The sequence below is a fragment of the Pseudophryne corroboree genome, chromosome 1 (assembly GCF_028390025.1).
Source record: "Pseudophryne corroboree isolate aPseCor3 chromosome 1, aPseCor3.hap2, whole genome shotgun sequence".
Taxonomy (NCBI): Eukaryota; Metazoa; Chordata; class Amphibia; order Anura; family Myobatrachidae; genus Pseudophryne; species Pseudophryne corroboree.
Window position 1 is genome coordinate 341,025,475 of NC_086444.1, and position 18,884 is coordinate 341,044,358.

The window sequence follows — 18,884 nt, forward strand, 5'->3', positions numbered from 1 at the left end:
AGAAGAAAGTGTGGGGGAGGGTCAATATGGAGCATTGCAGTGGTACGAGACTGAAATACTGAATTATTGGCTAAAGCCAGTCAGAGCATGGCACACCTGGAGCCCAGGACAGGCCCAGCATCCTGATACATGGACAATATCAAATAACTATAAACAGGAAATCATGAAATGAAGGTGGTCCCACTTAACAAGGCCAAATGCCTTCTCGGCGACCAGAGGCCAAAGCAGCTGACTGTAACACTGATAGCACCTTTCATATATTTACAGTGGAATGGTGACCCCAAATAAAACCGGTTTGGTCTTATTTAATGATAAAGGGTAATATGGTTTTGATTCTATCTGAAAATATCTTCATAAACAATTTATAGTCCACATCCAATAAAGATATGGTCCTATAAGAGGCTGGAAGCAATGGGTAATGACCTGGTTGGGGCAATACTTTACTAACCGCAGGATATAATTGTAAAATGACTAGGGGAGAGCACACATTCTTGTGCAGAATTTTGAAAAACTTTCTGGAGAATCCATCCGGTCCTGAGGGCCTTTAAAAATTCTAATTTCTTAATACTTATACAAACCTCCACTGAGATATTTTTTATGTTAGTCTTATTCCAGAATGGAATAAATTATTTTTTCCCCTCAAAATTCTACACACAATACCCCATAATGACAACATGAAAAAAGTTTTTTTGAGGTTTTTGCAAATGTATTAAAAATAAAAAACTAAGAAATCACACAGTATTCTCCCAGAACCCCTGTTTCTGGTCCATATCTACATGTGGTGCAGAATATAACTCCTTATAAAAGTCACCTAGCTAATTAGCTATATACAGTGCATCTGTAAAGTATTCACAGCGCTTCACTTTTCCCACATTTTTTTGTTACAGCCTTATTCCAGAATGGAATAAATAAAATTTTTCCCTCAAAATTTTACACACACAATACCCCATGATGACAACGTGCAAATTTACTTTGCAAATTTATTAAAAATAAAAAACTAAGAAATCACATGTACATAAGTATTCACAGCCTTTGCCATGATGCTCAAAATTGAGCTCAGGTGCATCCTGTTTCCCCTGATCATCCTTGAGAAGTTTCTACAGCTTCATTGGAGTCCACCTGTGGTAAATTCAGTTGATTGGACATGATTTGGAAAGGCAAACACCTGTTATTTTTAATAAATTAGCAAAAATCTCCCCCCAAAAATGTCACATTGTTGTTATGGGGTATTGGACCTAATTCGGACCTGACCGCTGCTGTGTGTTTTCGCACAGCAGCCGATCAGGTCTAAACTGCGCATGCGCTGGCGCTGCAGTGCACCGGCGCATGCCAGACTGTCTCAGCCCTGCGATCGCCTCTGTTTGATTGACAGGCAGAGGCGGACGCTGGGTGGGAGAGGGCGGCCGGGCGCCGTTTGACCGCCATTTAGGGGGCGCAGGCTGGGCAACGCAGGTGTGCTCGGAACATTGGGGGGCAGAAGCTGTGCTGGTGGGGATCTACTCCTAAAGTACAATAGCATCACAGCTGTGGGATGCTTTTGTACTTGTGCGGGGGGTCAGGCCTGACATGCGGGGCAGACTAGCCCTGTGCTTCGCGTCCACCTGCATGTCTGTGTGACTGATCGTAGATGTGCTAAATTTAGCCCATGATTCCAGGAACAACATTTCAAGGGAGCCATCTCAAATCACAGGTAATAATGAGGTAACTGAGTCATATATGTGACGCAGTGTAAACAGGATAGCCAGGACCAGAGTCCAGGACAGGGTAGCACATGAATCACAGTAATATAGGAACAGTTATAAACCATGATCCCACTGCAATGACATAAAAAGAAAAAAGAAATTAAACAGGGCTGCAGGAAAAATAGAAAACAAAGGGAAAAACAAACTTTAAAGAGAGGTCAAAATATCAATATAATGCAAAGAAATGATGCAAGGGATAGTCACCCTCGCAGGCAATCAGGCCAGAAATCAAGTCTTCCTGGTAATAATAATGGTATCAAATACTAACAATGCTAAACATATAAAAGAGGTTAGGGCTCTATGGAGCCACAGCCAGATGATCCCTTCATAAAATGCAATAATAATCCGCAATATGTCAAAAGACACCTGCGTAGGTATAGCAGTTGTGCAGCAGAATAGTCGCCAGTGACAGCAACAGCAGAATAGAAATATAACAGTGTAAAACATGTAGCAGACATACAAAATGTGAGTATGAAGTAACAGAAGAACTAAACCTGATGTATTACGTATTGTCAAAATGGTTTGAATAGGAGAAGCAATCCAATAAAGTAATCCGCAATACTCAGTTAATATAAACAGTCATGGATCAGCCTTCAGAGTACATACAGTAAGTAAGGAGGGACCCGCAGCCTCCTCCATGAGGAAAGCAGCAGCGTTATCCGGCATAGAGAAATCCTGGAAAGAATCCTCCATGAAAAGATGTAAACGTGTCAGAAATAACAAAACAAAATGGCAATTCTCCTTGACCAATCCAGTGCATACAGGAGCAAAAGCCTTGTGGGCCCTGGTCACTTGAGCCGAATAATCTTGAAACATGAACAGTTTGTGACCCTCCCAGGTGAGTAAGCTCTGTCTTCTGGATGCTTGCCATATCAATTTACGATGTAAGAAATTCAAATGATGAAAAATGATCACCCTCGGGCGAGGGTTTGTCACGAGGGGGCTCATTGCCATATCAGCACAAGAATCCCATTATATCCAGTAATTCCAATAGTAAGGTGGTAATAAAAACGAGAAAGCTATTCACTTTTCATAGATTCAGGGAAGCCACCATACACAGATTGTTTGTCCATGATCAGTTCTCCAAATCATCCATTTTATGAAGGTCTTGCAAATGCTGTTTATGGAGGTCCTCATATTGCTGTTTAAGGGTGAATACATAATGGAAGGTCTCTCCCAACATAACTTCACTAGCCTGCACTCTCTGTGTCAGCCGCACAATGTTGATATTGACCTCCTGCAAAGCCTGTCTAAAGGAATAAACCTGCTCCAGCTTCAAAGGGCCATAGTGTCCTTAATAGCTTGAATTACATAAGCATATGTAGCCATGCTAGGTGCAGGGCCCTCCACTGCCTGTGCTACAGCAGCAGGAGGAACTGGTGTGGGAAAAGGAGCTGAACGAAGAGGAGTAGCTACTGTTATCCTGGAATAATGGCTCTCCCGCTCCTGGAGATGGTGTTTACTGGGCATTGGAGAATTAAAAACGTCTCCATTTACCGCTGGGAAGTTCCCCTCACTGGTGGTGGCTTTATTCTGCTTTGGAGACCTGAGGGGGGCAGCAGAGAAAGGATTAGTCGCAGCTTCTCAGGAGAATCCTCTAGCTGCAGCCATTTATGTTGAAGGCGGGACAGGAAGTACATGAAACTAACATGTTAACGAAACAAGGTGCGTACAACCAACTTATCTGCAGGGTAATTCCACTCTTTTTAATTGGTGGTTTTACAACAGTTACAATAGGTAAAGTTGGAATCATTATTTATGTTATGAACAATAAGAAACCTGACAGGTCTTCTCCTATATATGTAAACTCTATAGGAAGAGTTTGTGACTATGACTCAAAGGTAAAACTATATGAGCCTGTATCAATATGTTTGTTCTGTTTTGTATTTGGCTCTTTATGTAATCTGGAGGGAAATGCTTATACCAGAGGTTCCCAAACGCGGTCCTCAAGGCACCCCAACAGTCCAGGTTTTAGGTATATCCATGAATCAGCACAGATGGTTAAATCAAATTGACTAAGGCACTAATTAAGTCACCTGTGGCCAAGCATGGATACATTTAAAACAAGGACCATTGGGGTGCCTTGAGGACCATGTTTGGGAACCTCTGGCTCATAACCTCTAATATGTTAAATGTATAATGTGATATAAGAAATAAAAAGTATCTAAAAAAAGGAAACCTGACAGGTCTCTTAAAATCTCCTTAAAACATGTTTATTTTAGGTGAAGGTTGAGCAATGACTTAGTAAATTGTAATAAATAATAACAATGAATATGTAATTTTGCCAATTGTGTGTATTTCTGGTACTATGCATTAAATTAGCTATAACATTTTTATTGTTATGATGTTCCAGGGTCAAACAATAGCACAGAGACTGCTTGTTTCATTATTCACTGTCATTTAAAGAAAGGAGACATTAAGAAATAGCTGTCAGCACATTCACTTGTCACTTATTTTAATCAGGATGATATAGTATTTATTTAAAATAGCCTGATCTCTGCATTACAAAGATACATTTAAAACCCAGATAATAGACAATAAACTGGAACAATATATGTGTCTCTAATCGCTTGACAATTTAATTTAAATACAGTATACACCATTGTGCAGGTCATCAATGCAACAACCAACTCTAATGAACACATTCTTTATCACATCATGAAAACCAACCCTGAACTAGTGATGGCAACCGATCATTGATGATTCAAAATCACTGATGGTCTATGGTCGATCTCGAACACTTTTGCGATCGATGGTGAATAACCAGATGGATATACACCATTGATAATAGCTGTTTGCCCGATGGTGTCCGCCCCCCCCCCTTCCCCCCTTCCCCCCTTCCCCCCTTCCCTCCTTCCCTCACCACCACCTTTTTTGGTCCAGGTGTTGCTGCAGAGGGCTGCTAGACTGTAAGTCAGCAGCCCTGCACTGTCCCCACTGCTTACACTGTGTGTAAGAGGTGGAAATGGGATGTCCCACATCTTTCACAGGGGGAGCTGTCATTCACAGCTCAGCCCCACCCCCGACTTTCACACTTAAATAGCAGCAGCAGCTTTGCATGTGCATAATCAGTGATGTTAAAACCATTGATTATAATGCACAAAATAGTTACCTACCATCGATGATATGTATAACCTTCACCATTGATGGTGACCATCGATGGAGGCAACACAGATGGCCATCCCAACCTCTAACCACAGTTTTCAGCAGTGATTTGTTCATTATTGGGTAAGGGGTGCAGCATAGCTGGGGGTGTTTTGCATTTCCCAAGCATGTTTTGTTGCATTTCCCAAGCATGATAGTTATTTTAAATTTATGGGTAAAACTGCAGCGAATCAGTGACAATGCAGACACTTAGTAAATGTAGCCCATAGTCTAAGATCTAAGAGAGACAGCTGTGAGAGGGATCTGGTCAGGATCCTGGCGGTCAGGATCCCACCTGTCAGAATACCCACTCCAGAATCCCAACACCATTTGGAATGCCGACACCGGAATCCCAAGCAGGGTCTTAAGCCCGGTGCGGGAATACCGGCAGCCAGGATCCCGAACGCTCATCTACCAGCACCCAGGGAGGTAAGCTGCCAGTGGGAGGGGGGCTAAGTTTAGACTGCGGGGGGAGGGTTAGGATTAGGCTGTGCCCCGGGGGGGTTAGGGTTAGGTTGCGGGAGAGTGTGTCTGGGGGGGGGGGGGTTACGTTTAGGAGGGTTAGGGTTAGGCTTTGAGAAAAAGGTTACTATAAGAGAGACAGGCTCAAGCTAGGTACACACTTGTATATTCATTGGTCAGTTCTTAATTGATTCCAAACCTATTTATGAGATACCTTAAGTGTATGTACATACCTACAATTATGTTTTATCTGAAAATCAGGTAAGGTTTTATGTGGTTCCTAATATTCACCAAATTTGATGTTATCATATCAGAGAAAATATGAAGTGTGCCCGCACTTTCGACCATTCTTCTGCCAATGCTCCTCCAGCAGACGCACTACCTTTGTAGGTGTACATAATCAAATCTTTAATGTGACTTGCTGCTACATGCTCTTGTTAAATTGTACAAAAATTGGCACATGGAATACAGCACTGTGTTTTTATAAAGATTCACCATTTTATCTTTGTTTACATGTGTATATGGTCTTTGTGACTGTTCAATACATGTAAAAAGTCTCAGTAAAGTGTCATTATGAATAAATACATAGCAGCTGTTCTCATGATGCAGTACACCTGTTTATACCCTGCAGCTGTACCTAGTGTTGTTTCTACGGCCAGTCATCGCGGCCTTGGACACTGCATGTTACAGTATTCCGTCTGGAATACTATTGGAAATGTCCCTCCGAAAATGGCCGCTGCCTCATAGAAGACTGTTATTAAGGATGCTAGCAGAGGCGGCGTAGTTTTCAATATTTTGAACTGGGGGCAGGCGCGAACATCAGTCCCTACCGGAACTGCAGAGACCGGAGGCCAGGGGGATCCCCAGACAATGAGCAGAACCCCTTGACAACAAGCAGGTACTGTGGCATATTGTATTACAGTAGGTGCATAATATGCTGACAGGGGCATGTGGGGACAAATGGTGTCAGGGGCGTTACATAGGGGGTATAATATGGTGATAGGAGCATAACTGTGAGTGCTTAATATGGTGACAGGGGCATTACAGTGTGGGCCATAATATGGTGGTAGGGACATTGGGGGATTGGGGGTCATTCCGAGTTGCCGTTGTTCGCAGCGCAGCGATCAGGCTAAAAATCGGCATTTCTGCGCATGCGTATGCACTGCAATGCGCAGGCGCATCGTACAGGTATAATGAGCATTGTGGGTTTGCACAGAGTCTAACGAACATTCCTGTCGCACGGTCGAACGCAGGAAGATTGACATGAAGTGAGCGTTTCTGGGTGGCGACTGACCGTTTTCAGGGAGTGTTTGGAAAAACACAGGCGTGGCAGAAAAAACGCAGGCGCGGCTGGGCGTTCGCTGGATGGGTGTGTGACGTCAAAAGCCGCCCCTCCGTCGTTAGAATCAACGCACACGAAGAGTAACTACAGGGCTGGTCTTGTTTTGCACAAAAAGATTTTTGCAGGTGCTCTGCTGCACAAGCGTTCGCACTTCTGCAAAGCAAAAATACACTCCCCAGTGGGCAGCGACAATGTATTTGCACGGCTGCTAAAAACTACTAGTGAGCGATCAACTCGGAATGACCCCCATTAAGTCAGTGAAAAATAGCCTATTCCTGCAATATAAATTGCAGCAAAGCCTCGCCCATAGCAATAAGGTCATTCCCCCTTTTGGGGGGTGCGTGCACCTCTGGTGCTCGCAACTGTTACCTTTTTCATGTATATTTGGGAGCACCGTTTTTTAGTGTTCACATTGGAAGCTAAATTGTCTAGAAATGGCCCTGGATGTACCACATTTCATGTATACTGTCTAGGCATTTATTACATGCTTTTATCATCTATTGTCACTTTAAAAAAAAATCACAACATATTTAATGTCATTTTTATTTTGCAGATTATGGGCCTCAGAGAAGTGACTGTGCATAACCATCTAAATAAAATGCATATGCAACAGGGGGCGACTGTGGGAGATAGATGCCACCTCCATGCAGCTGCGAGATCCCTGTGTCCGAGAATGCAGCATTGTATCACCCTCACGACCATTATAGTGGCTCTCTTTATGTCTACGTAAGTCAAAGCTTACTCAGACTATCCATCAGATCTGGTCAGCTAGGTCCAGGAAGTCTGCATCTGATGACACAGACCCTGAGCCCAACACACTTACAAAACAGGGATGACATGTCCTTGTTTTGTAACATGGACCTGGTTAATAACCAGTTGTTATTGCCCCAGTATGTCAGTCATGCTTTAGCTAAGGGGGTCAGTAGCGCACGCAGGGGAGTTTCCAAGTACCCAGAAACCCCCCCAGATGGACCAAATTCTTTTTTCAGTGACGGAGACAACCTTGCCAGAGGGGATTTGTGTATGAATGGCATGTGCAGCTGTAGAAAAATCGCTAATTAGTATTATTGTTTATTTATATAAACAATTGCACACTGCTATAATTCAATAACATAAAAGGGGTGGTCTTCAGGTTGACGGCGGCCGGGCTCCCGACGACCACCATACCGGCGCTGGAATCCCAACCGCCGACATACCAACAACTTTTCTCCTTCTTGGGGGTCCACGACCCCCCTGGAGGGAGAGTATATAGCGTAGCGCGCCACCATGCCTGCAGTGTGGCGAGCGCAGCGAGCCCGCAAGGGGCTCATTTGCGCTCGCCCAGCTGTCGGTTTGCCGGCGGTTGGTATTCCGGCACCGGTATGCTGGTCGCCGGGAGCCCGACCGCCGGCAACACATACTACACCCTATAAAAGCATGCACTGTTAGATTTTATATCCTCACTTTCTAACACTCTAAGACTTTACTGCTGTCCTGTTTTTAACAGCAGCCTCTTTCATTTGCCTAACACTGATCTCTCACTTCTATCCCTTATCTGTGTGGTGCCCTGGGGTGGTATGGCTGGGATAGTTTGGGGGTGCTCTGCACCACCAGAGGCGAACCCTTATAGTGTTAGGAACTGTCCACCAAGGTCACTGTGAAGTAGGTGGGCAGGCTCATATAATGCCTAATGTATGCCAAGAACCTTCAATATTTTAGTTGATATAATTTTAATGGTGTATGGTGCACATGCACCCCTGTTCCTATATTGTAGATTTTTTAATAGTCCATAGCCAATTAATCTGCCAGTTTTGGTGTGTGGAGAAACTGCAATATATGGAGGAAACACATGCAAAAAAAGGAGAACATACAAATTAATTGTACACTGATGGGGCCTGGTCAATAATCAAATTTCTGAGCCCAATGCTGTGAACCAGCCAGGGCCGTAACTAGGGCAGGGCAGACAGTGCCTTGCACATAGCGCAGTGTTACTGCGGGCGCATCGTCTGCTCTTACTCCAAGTTGGCGGCTGGCAGTGGTCACTGGCTGGCAGCGCTGTTCTAGTATGAGATGCACTCCCCCCACCCCCGGCATGTGTGGTGTGCTCAGCGACTGTTGGGGCTCTACCTGATGTAATAATTATAAGGGGCACTACCTGGAATAATGTGTTTAAAGGGCACTACCTGACGTAATGTGTTTAAGGGGCTCTATCTGGCATAATGTGTATAAGGTGCTCTTCCTGGTGTAATACATTTAAGGGGCTCTGTCTGGTGTAATGTGTATGAGACTCTGCCTGGTGTAATATGTATAAGTGGCTCTGCCTGGTGTAATGTGTTTAAGGGCTCTGCCTGGTGTAATGTGTATAAGGGGCTCTGCCTGGTGTATTGTGTTTAAAGGGCTCTGTCTGGCATAATGTGTATAAGGGGCTCTGCCTGGCATCGTGTTTATAAGGGTCTCTACCTGGCATAATCTGTATAAGGGACTCTGCCTTGTGTAATCTGCATAATGTTTTTAAGGGAGTCTACCGTGCCTAATGTGTATAAGGTGCTCTGTCTGACAGAATGGGTTTAAGGGGCTCTTCCTGGGGTAATGTGTATAAGGGGCTCTACCTGGCATAATGTGTATAAGGGGCTCTTCCTGGCATAATGTGTATAAGGTAGAGATGAGCGCCTGAAATTTTTCGGGTTTTGTGTTTTGGTTTTGGGTTCGGTTCCGCGGCCGTGTTTTGGGTTCGAACGCGTTTTGGCAAAACCTCACCGAATTTTTTTTGTCGGATTCGGGTGTGTTTTGGATTCGGGTGTTTTTTTCAAAAAACCCTAAAAAACAGCTTAAATCATAGAATTTGGGGGTAATTTTGATCCCAAAGTATTATTAACCTCAAAAAACATAATTTACACTCATTTTCAGCCTATTCTGAACACATCACACCTCACAATATTATTTTTAGTCCTAAAATTTGCACCGAGGTCGCTGTGTGAGTAAGATAAGCGACCCTAGTGGCCGACACAAACACCGGGCCCATCTAGGAGTGGCACTGCAGTGTCACGCAGGATGTCCCTTCCAAAAAACCCTCCCCAAACAGCACATGACGCAAAGAAAAAAAGAGGCGCAATGAGGTAGCTGTGTGAGTAAGATTAGCGACCCTAGTGGCCGACACAAACACCGGGCCCATCTAGGAGTGGCACTGCAGTGTCACGCAGGATGGCCCTTCCAAAAAACCCTCCCCAAACAGCACATGACGCAAAGAAAAAAAGAGGTGCAATGAGGCGCAATAAAAAAACCACGGTTAGGTGGTATATATTATAATAATAATACAATTATGGATGGACGGACTGCCTGCCGAGTTCCGACACAGAGGTAGCCACAGCCGTGAACTACCGCACTGTACACTGGTTGATAAAGAGATAGTAGTATACTCGTAACAACTAGTATGACACTATGACGGTATAAAGAAAGAAAAAAAAATACCACGGTTAGGTGGTATATATTATAATAATAATACAATTATGGATGGACGGACTGCCTGCCGACTGCCGACACAGAGGTAGCCACAGCCGTGAACTACCGCACTGTACACTGGTTGATAAAGAGATAGTAGTATACTCGTAACAACTAGTATGACACTATGACGACGGTATAAAGAATGAAAAAAAAACCACGGTTAGGTGGTATATATTATAATAATAATACAATTATGGATGGACGGACTGCCTGCCGACTGCCGACACAGAGGTAGCCACAGCCGTGAACTACCGCACTGTACACTGGTTGATAAAGAGATAGTAGTATACTCGTAACAACTAGTATGACACTATGACGACGGTATAAAGAATGCAAAAAAAACCACAGTTAGGTGGTATATATTATAATAATAATACAATTATGGATGGACGGACTGCCTGCCGACTGCCGACACAGAGGTAGCCACAGCCGTGAACTACCGCACTGTACACTGGTTGATAAAGAGATAGTAGTATACTCGTAACAACTAGTATGACACTATGACGGTATAAAGAATGAAAAAAAAACCACGGTTAGGTGGTATATATTATAATAATAATACAATTATGGATGGACGGACTGCCTGCCGACTGCCGACACAGAGGTAGCCACAGCCGTGAACTACCGCACTGTACACTGGTTGATAAAGAGATAGTAGTATACTCGTAACAATTAGGATGACACTATGACGGTATAAAGAATGAAAAAAAAACCACGGTTAGGTGGTAGGTATATAATAATAAATAATACAATTCTGGTCGGACGGACTGCCTGCCGTGTGCCGACACAGAGGTAGCCACAGCCGTGAACTACCGCACTGTACACTGGTTGATAAAGAGATAGTAGTATACTCGTAACAATTAGGATGACACTATGACGGTATAAAGAATGAAAAAAAAACCACGGTTAGGTGGTAGGTATATAATAATAAATAATACAATTCTGGTCGGACGGACTGCCTGCCGTGTGCCGACACAGAGGTAGCCACAGCCGTGAACTACCGCACTGTACACTGGTTGATAAAGAGATAGTAGTATACTCGTAACAATTAGGATGACACTATGACGGTATAAAGAATGAAAAAAAAACCACGGTTAGGTGGTAGGTATATAATAATAAATAATACAATTCTGGTCGGACGGACTGCCTGCCGTGTGCCGACACAGAGGTAGCCACAGCCGTGAACTACCGCACTGTACACTGGTTGATAAAGAGATAGTAGTATACTCGTAACAATTAGGATGACACTATGACGGTATAAAGAATGAAAAAAAAACCACGGTTAGGTGGTAGGTATATAATAATAAATAATACAATTCTGGTCGGACGGACTGCCTGCCGTGTGCCGACACAGAGGTAGCCACAGCCGTGAACTACCGCACTGTACACTGGTTGATAAAGAGATAGTAGTATACTCGTAACAATTAGGATGACACTATGACGGTATAAAGAATGAAAAAAAAACCACGGTTAGGTGGTAGGTATATAATAATAAATAATACAATTCTGGTCGGACGGACTGCCTGCCGTGTGCCGACACAGAGGTAGCCACAGCCGTGAACTACCGCACTGTACACTGGTTGATAAAGAGATAGTAGTATACTCGTAACAATTAGGATGACACTATGACGGTATAAAGAATGAAAAAAAAACCACGGTTAGGTGGTAGGTATATAATAATAAATAATACAATTCTGGTCGGACGGACTGCCTGCCGTGTGCCGACACAGAGGTAGCCACAGCCGTGAACTACCGCACTGTACACTGGTTGATAAAGAGATAGTAGTATACTCGTAACAATTAGGATGACACTATGACGGTATAAAGAATGAAAAAAAAACCACGGTTAGGTGGTAGGTATATAATAATAAATAATACAATTCTGGTCGGACGGACTGCCTGCCGTGTGCCGACACAGAGGTAGCCACAGCCGTGAACTACCGCACTTTCTGTGTGGGCTGCTAATATAGACTGGTTGATATTTAAAGAGATATTAGTAGTATACAACAATACTATACTGGTGGTCAGGCACTGGTCACCACTCCTGCAGCAAAAGTGTGCACTGTTAATTAATATAATTGTACTCCTGGCTCCTGCTAACAACCTGCAGTGCTCCCCAGTCTCCCCCACAATTAATTATAAGCTTTTAATTTATACATTGATGACTGTGCAGCACACTGGGCTGAGCTGAGTGCACACAGACTGAGTCACACTGTGTGACTGACTGTGCTGTGTATCGGTTTTTTTTTCAGGCAGAGAACGGATATAGCAGAGAGAAGTGAACGGATATATTATATTAAATAAAAGTTAACTAGCAACTGCACTGGTCACTGACTGTGGTAAACTAACTCTGTCTGCGACTCTGCACAATCTCTCTCTATCTAATCTATCTATCTCTATTCTAATGGAGAGGACGCCAGACACGTCCTCTCCCTATCAATCTCAATGCACGAGTGAAAATGGCGGCGACGCGCGGCTCCTTATATAGAATCCGAGTCTCGCGATAGAATCCGAGCCTCGCGAGAATCCGACAGCGTCATGATGACGTTCGGGCGCGCTCGGGTTAACCGAGCAAGGCGGGAAGATCCGAGTCGCTCGGACCCGTGGAAAAAAAAGTGAAGTTCGTGCGGGTTCGGATTCAAAGAAACCGAACCCGCTCATCTCTAGTATAAGGGGCTCTGCCTGGTGTAATGTGTTTATGGGGCTCTGCTTGGTGTAATGTGTATAAGGAGCTCTGCCTGGCATCATGTTTATAAGAAGCTCTACCTGGTGTAATGTGTATAAAGGGCTCTTCCTGGCGTAATGTGTATAAGGGGCTCTGCATGGTGTAATGTGTTTAAGGGGCTCTTCCTGGTGTAATGTATATAAGTGGCTCTGCCTAACATCATGTTTATAAGGGGACCTTCCTAGCCTAATGTGGATAAGGCGTTCTGCCTGGTGGAATTGGTTTAAGGGATTCTGCCTGGTGTAATGTGTTTAAGGGGCTCTGCCTGGCATAATGTGTATAATGGCTCTGCCTGGCGTAATGTGTTTAAGGGGCTCTACCTGGCATAACTTGTGAAAGGGTTTCTACCTGGCATAACGTAGAACCGTGTGATGTAATGTGAATAACAGACACTACTGTGAGGTGTAATGTGAATAACGGACACTACTGTGTAGTGTAATGTGAATTGGTAATCTTGTGTTGCCACGCACCTTCCCCATGAAGACATGCCCCTTCAGTGCGCTCTGTCCCATTTATAAATATGGGGGCCACGAGTTCTCTTTCTGGCACAGGGCACCAAAATGTCTAGCTATGGCTCTAGAACCAGCAATTATAACCATGTTGTTATAGCTGCTGCCCACATCTTACAAAAAATTGCGTGCAATTATATTACCTGCAGAACAGTAACCTGCCCCCCCCCCCCCTTATTTCCACATATAACTGGGAGCTTAGACTTACAGTATAGCCTGCTTTCTCATTAAAAGATGGTATTTAAAGACGGCAGCGGATTTGGGGACCACTCTGGTGCTGGGAACAAGCTGTCAATTAGAGCCACTGATGATGGGCCTTGGAAATATCTTTTTTTGCGCCTAGGTACCCATTTACGCCTTACATAGCACTCCTATAGAATGCTATCTGATTTAAGGTTGGGGAGGATCTTGGGTGTGGTATAGCCCCCCTCAAAATATATAGCTGAATATGTAGCTGCATACATACTTTTATATATATATATATATATATATATATATATATTTATTAGCAGGTATGCTGACAATATACAGGTAGGAAGAGTGTGGGATGAAGAGATAGAGTGGAAGGCATATGTCTGCTGTTGCCGCTGTGCCTCCAGTCCAGGGGATCCTTGGAAGACACGGAATTCACACCAGAGGTACCTATGAGAAAAGGAATTGAAGTATGCAGTCTCCTGTCAATTCAGCACTCAGCAGCAGTACCAGTACTAATATGCTCCTCTACACATGGGCTCTACACCAGCAGTAGCAATGGGGCACAAAGCACTTGACATCTGAATGATGTCCTCTCGTCCAGGCCCCGCTCAGGTCACATCCAGACTTGCCCATGGGTAGTCCGGATTCCTGATGGTGGATTGGTGAATCAGTTGGATTGTTTGATAAAATTTCCAGGGATACTCCACATTGAACTGAGGGTCTCACACAGGATGCGGAAGGGTAGGCAACTATGGACCAGGAATGTGGAAATTATTAAGTAGAGGTAGGGACCTGTTTTTGAGGGTTGGAAGGGATATGTAGAGGGTTTATCAGGGAAGAAATGAACTTGATCTTGTGCTGGTAGTATCAGGTGTCCCCTCTTCCCTGGTAGTATCAGTTCCTCCTCTCACTCAGTTAGTTTAAGCAGAGAAACAGGGCTGAGGTGGCGTGTCCGTAATGGAGGGGGCATGTCAGACTGCTGTGTTATTATACATTGTAACACCACCTCTGTGCTGACATCCAATCCACATGCTGCTCTGTCTCTCCCTCTCTGTATAAGGCAGAGGAAGAGCCGGGAGAGAGACAGAAACCAAAGGGGACTGAGATCTCACTACCATACTATGATCCTCATGTGGCTGCACACATTGAAACTGGTCTGTGGGTGGATCCGTCTCTGTGCACACATTGCAGCCATCGTATTGCAGCTAGTTGCCTCAGCTCCCATATCCTTTCACACCAGTGACCAGCAGCATGAGATGCATGCACCCTGCCCTCCTCGAATCCTGCACTCAGCTGAGCTCACTGATACTGGAGAGAATTTCAGCATTGTGTGTGACATCTTCCTGGGACACCCTCCTTCTCTAGCTGCTATTCTGCACCTGGCCAGGCTCTCGTCACATCCTGTTGGCGCAGACGCAGTCCGGATTTCCGACTGGGTTTTCAGGAATCCGGGGGATTTAAGGACATTTCCATGGCAACTGGAGACTCCATATTTAACCAGGAGCCTGCTGCAGAATGCGGGAGGGTAGGCAACTATGATATATGTTTGTAGAACCGTATATACGGATACATATGGATTACCAGCGGATGCCGGTTGTCAAAATCCCGACAGCTACATCCCACAAGACAGAATGCCAGAAGCAAGGCTAGTGCTAAGAGTCCCCTTGCAGGCTTGCTGCGCTCGCCAAGCTGCAGGCTCGGTGGCTCGCTGCGCTCAACACAGGATCTATTCCCACTCTATGGGAACTGTAAGATGGTTTGTTGTACCCTTCTTTTTCCCTTTCAAACTTTCATCAGAAATTACCATGATATCTATATGGGAATAATGGAAACCTTTTTTAATTACCAGGGACAAACATATTTCTTTAGATGTATTATAGATTGAGAAAAGCAGAGGACCTAAGACTGAGCCTTGCAATACTTCAACTGTCCCTCCATTGGTTACCTGTATTCTACTGTATTCAATATAAAATACTTTTACTCACACATAAGGCCATTAACTATACTACACCAATGTACATCTCTTCGCTCATCTCAAAATATCTCCCAACCCGACCTCTCCGCTCTTCACAAGATCTACGTCTCTCATCAACACTCATTACTTGCTCCCATACACGTTTGAAGGACTTTCTTTGGGCTGCACCCACTCTGTGGAATGCCCTATCATGCACAATAAGACTCTCCCCTAGTCTCCAAACCTTCAAGCGTTCCCTGAAAACTCACCTCTTCAGGCTAGCTTATCACATTCCAGAACTGCTCACTCAACCTTCATAAGCTTTCCTACCCAATTATGTCCCCACTGTACAGTCTGCACATATCGTCCACATATTTTCTCTTTCTTCACTTTCCCTTCTATCTGACCATGGTTCATCATTGCTGTGATGTGATATCATGCAACCCACCTAGAACCTTTGGTATCTGGTGGACAAATATGCAATAGATAGTGCCTTTCTTTGTGTATCAATGCCTATTTCCCTATAGATTGTAAGCTTGCGAGCAGGGCCCTCCTACCTCTATGACTGTTTGTTTAGTACCTAGTTTTGTTTTATCATTGTGTCCAATTGTAAAGCGCAACGGAATTTGCTGCGCTATATAAGAAACTGTTAATAAATAAATTAAAATAATAAATAAAAGAAGCGTAGTGAAGAAAAGGTGGATTCAGATCATACTTACCAACATGGCTGGACCCTTCTCCAGGAGGGGACAGCTCGGTCGGCGCATAGGGGACGTGGCCAGCATGCAGGTGGTCTGTCCATGGGCTTGGCGGCACAATTGCGTCATCGGGGCTACAATGACAGAATTCACCGCAAAATGCGTCATCAGTTCCCTTAGGGACACCCACTTGCACTAAATTGTGGGTAGACGAGGGGGGGGGGGAGCAGGGGGCCTGTAGCAGTGTGCCAGGAGACTTGACTGCCTTTCCAGGGGGCCAGGAGCACCACCCTATTTTTGGGAGCCTCCCGGCCATTTCAGGAGGGTAGGCAAGTATGATTCAGAGAAACGAACACTGAAAGAGTGATTAGATAGGTAGGTTGAGAACCAAGGAAGGTCTATGCCCTGTAGACCTAGGGATTGTAGTGTTTGTATGAGAAAAGAGTTATTAACAGTGTCAAAAGCAGCAATGTTAAAAATCATCTGTTAGTAAATCTGGGATTTAGACCCTGAAACACAAAATCAATCAAAATTCGATCCAACATCGACCAAAAATCAATCAGCATCGACTCAAATTGACTTTAAGTAAATATACCCCATAGTGTTGTGGAAGTGGTAGGGTTGACACCTAATAATAAACTTAATAAACTACAAGCTCCCATGATTCTTTCAACCATTAGAAGCCAGTGGTTCCAAAATGCAGTCCTCAATGCATGCCAACAGTCCAGGTTTTAGGGATACCTCTTGTGCACAAAAAGTATAATCAAACAGACTGAGGTATTAATTGATGTGTCTATGTATTAAAACTTGAGGGTAAATTTACTAAGGTTAGTGTTTTGCCCATGTTTAAATACACTGATGATCTATCAGTCATGGGAGCAGTTTCTTACTCAAACATGGAAACTCATGTTTTATAGAGTCACGTTTTTCAATAGCTTATGGATTTGTGTTGTCCGTGTTTTAGTCAAGAGCGGCCAAACACTCCCATCAATTACAGAATTGAGTTTGGTCTGTGTTTGTAAAATGTGAACCTATTCCGTTCCACGTTTGCAAAAAACTGGTGAACATGTGCCAGTGACATACCAGAACCTTATAAATATGCCCCAAACCATTCGGATCTCATAAGTTTAGTTAGAGGGGTTGAGGGGAGAGTGCAGACGAGTTGGTGTGCTGGTGGCTTTTACTATTTTCGATTGCTGAGTGCTGATTTTTGAGTGTAAGTAGTCTTGTGAACTTGTTGTCTTGTTTCTCAACAGTCTATCTTATATTTGTGCCATTGTCATTTTTTTTTTGTCTCTTGTCAGTGTTTCTTTGCGTGTGTCTGTGGGGTGTGTGTTGTTAGTGCAGTGGTAATGGAGGAGTGTGTTTGTATGTCTTTATTTTTCTGTGTTCTGTGTTGTTAGATGGAGATTAGAAGGAAATCTGTGTTGTTAGATGGAGATTAGAAGGAAATCTGTGTTGTTAGTTGGAGATTAGAAGGTGGAAAGTTAGGTGGAGGAGGCGGCAGCCCAGGATCCTCAGGTCACTGATGGGGTCAGTGAGGATCTGCCCAGGAACATGGATGGGCCGTAATGTCAAGTTTACATATGCAGAGAATGTGGCGCGGATGCAGGAAGTAATAATGCACCACAGTCATGTTTGACCATGAACCTTCCCACAACTACACACGGCACAAGAATGGTATCTGGGAGAAGGTTGTAACTGCTGTAAATTTGGAGGGGTTTGTCCACAGAAATGAGAAGACCTGCAAGAAGTGGCTGTCGGATATCAAGCACTGAGTTAAGAACAAGATGGCCAAGGAAGCAAAGGTGGCCCGGCAAACAGGCTCTGGTTCCCCTTAACAGACGGACTACCTGGAATACGAGGTGCTGCTGAAGATCCTCATCCCCCGGAGGTGATTCAGCATGCTCATGTCTGCGACTTGTTTGTGCTTAGGCACCTTGGAATGTGGGAATTATTTTTAACCACTTGCCTGGCATAGCTGCAGACAGCGGCATCACTAATAATGGTCCTGGTGAGGGGAATACTTAGTGCATGGTGCAGCCGCACACCAGCAAAAAGGGTGCGTGGCCTTGTGAGTAATGGGCTTGTCCACATGGGTTGGTGGTGTGTCTTCGCACCAGTTTATTCACTCTGGGTGTCCTGTGGATGCAGGCTGCCCCAGGAGACAAGTGTGAGTGCTGTGTTGGCTCCAACACTGAAAGGAGCCAGGTGCTGTATGTAATGCAGCACACGGCTCCTGTCACTGAGGAGGAGTTGGATCTTTGGTGTCACCCCTCGGCGGGTGACATCTAGGTGCGGGCCATACCCCACTGCACCTTTTTTTGTGATGCCACTGGCTGCAAGGAAAAGAAACTTCCCACTGCTGCCGCTCTCGGAAACTTCCAACTGCCGCCTTCCTGCACCCTCCCCCAGTGTTTGCCATGCTACCGATTACTGCTGATTGGTCAGCACAGCAGGACCCCCCACCTGGTGGCAGCAGACAATAGCAGCAGGAGGGGAAGTGTAAATTAATCCCCCCCAAGCCCCCACTGTGTACCTGGTGGCTGTTAAAATGATAGTCGCGATGGTTACAATGTTTCTGATGTTCCCAATGTTCCAATGGTGATAACCGATGTTCTGATGTTTGGGGA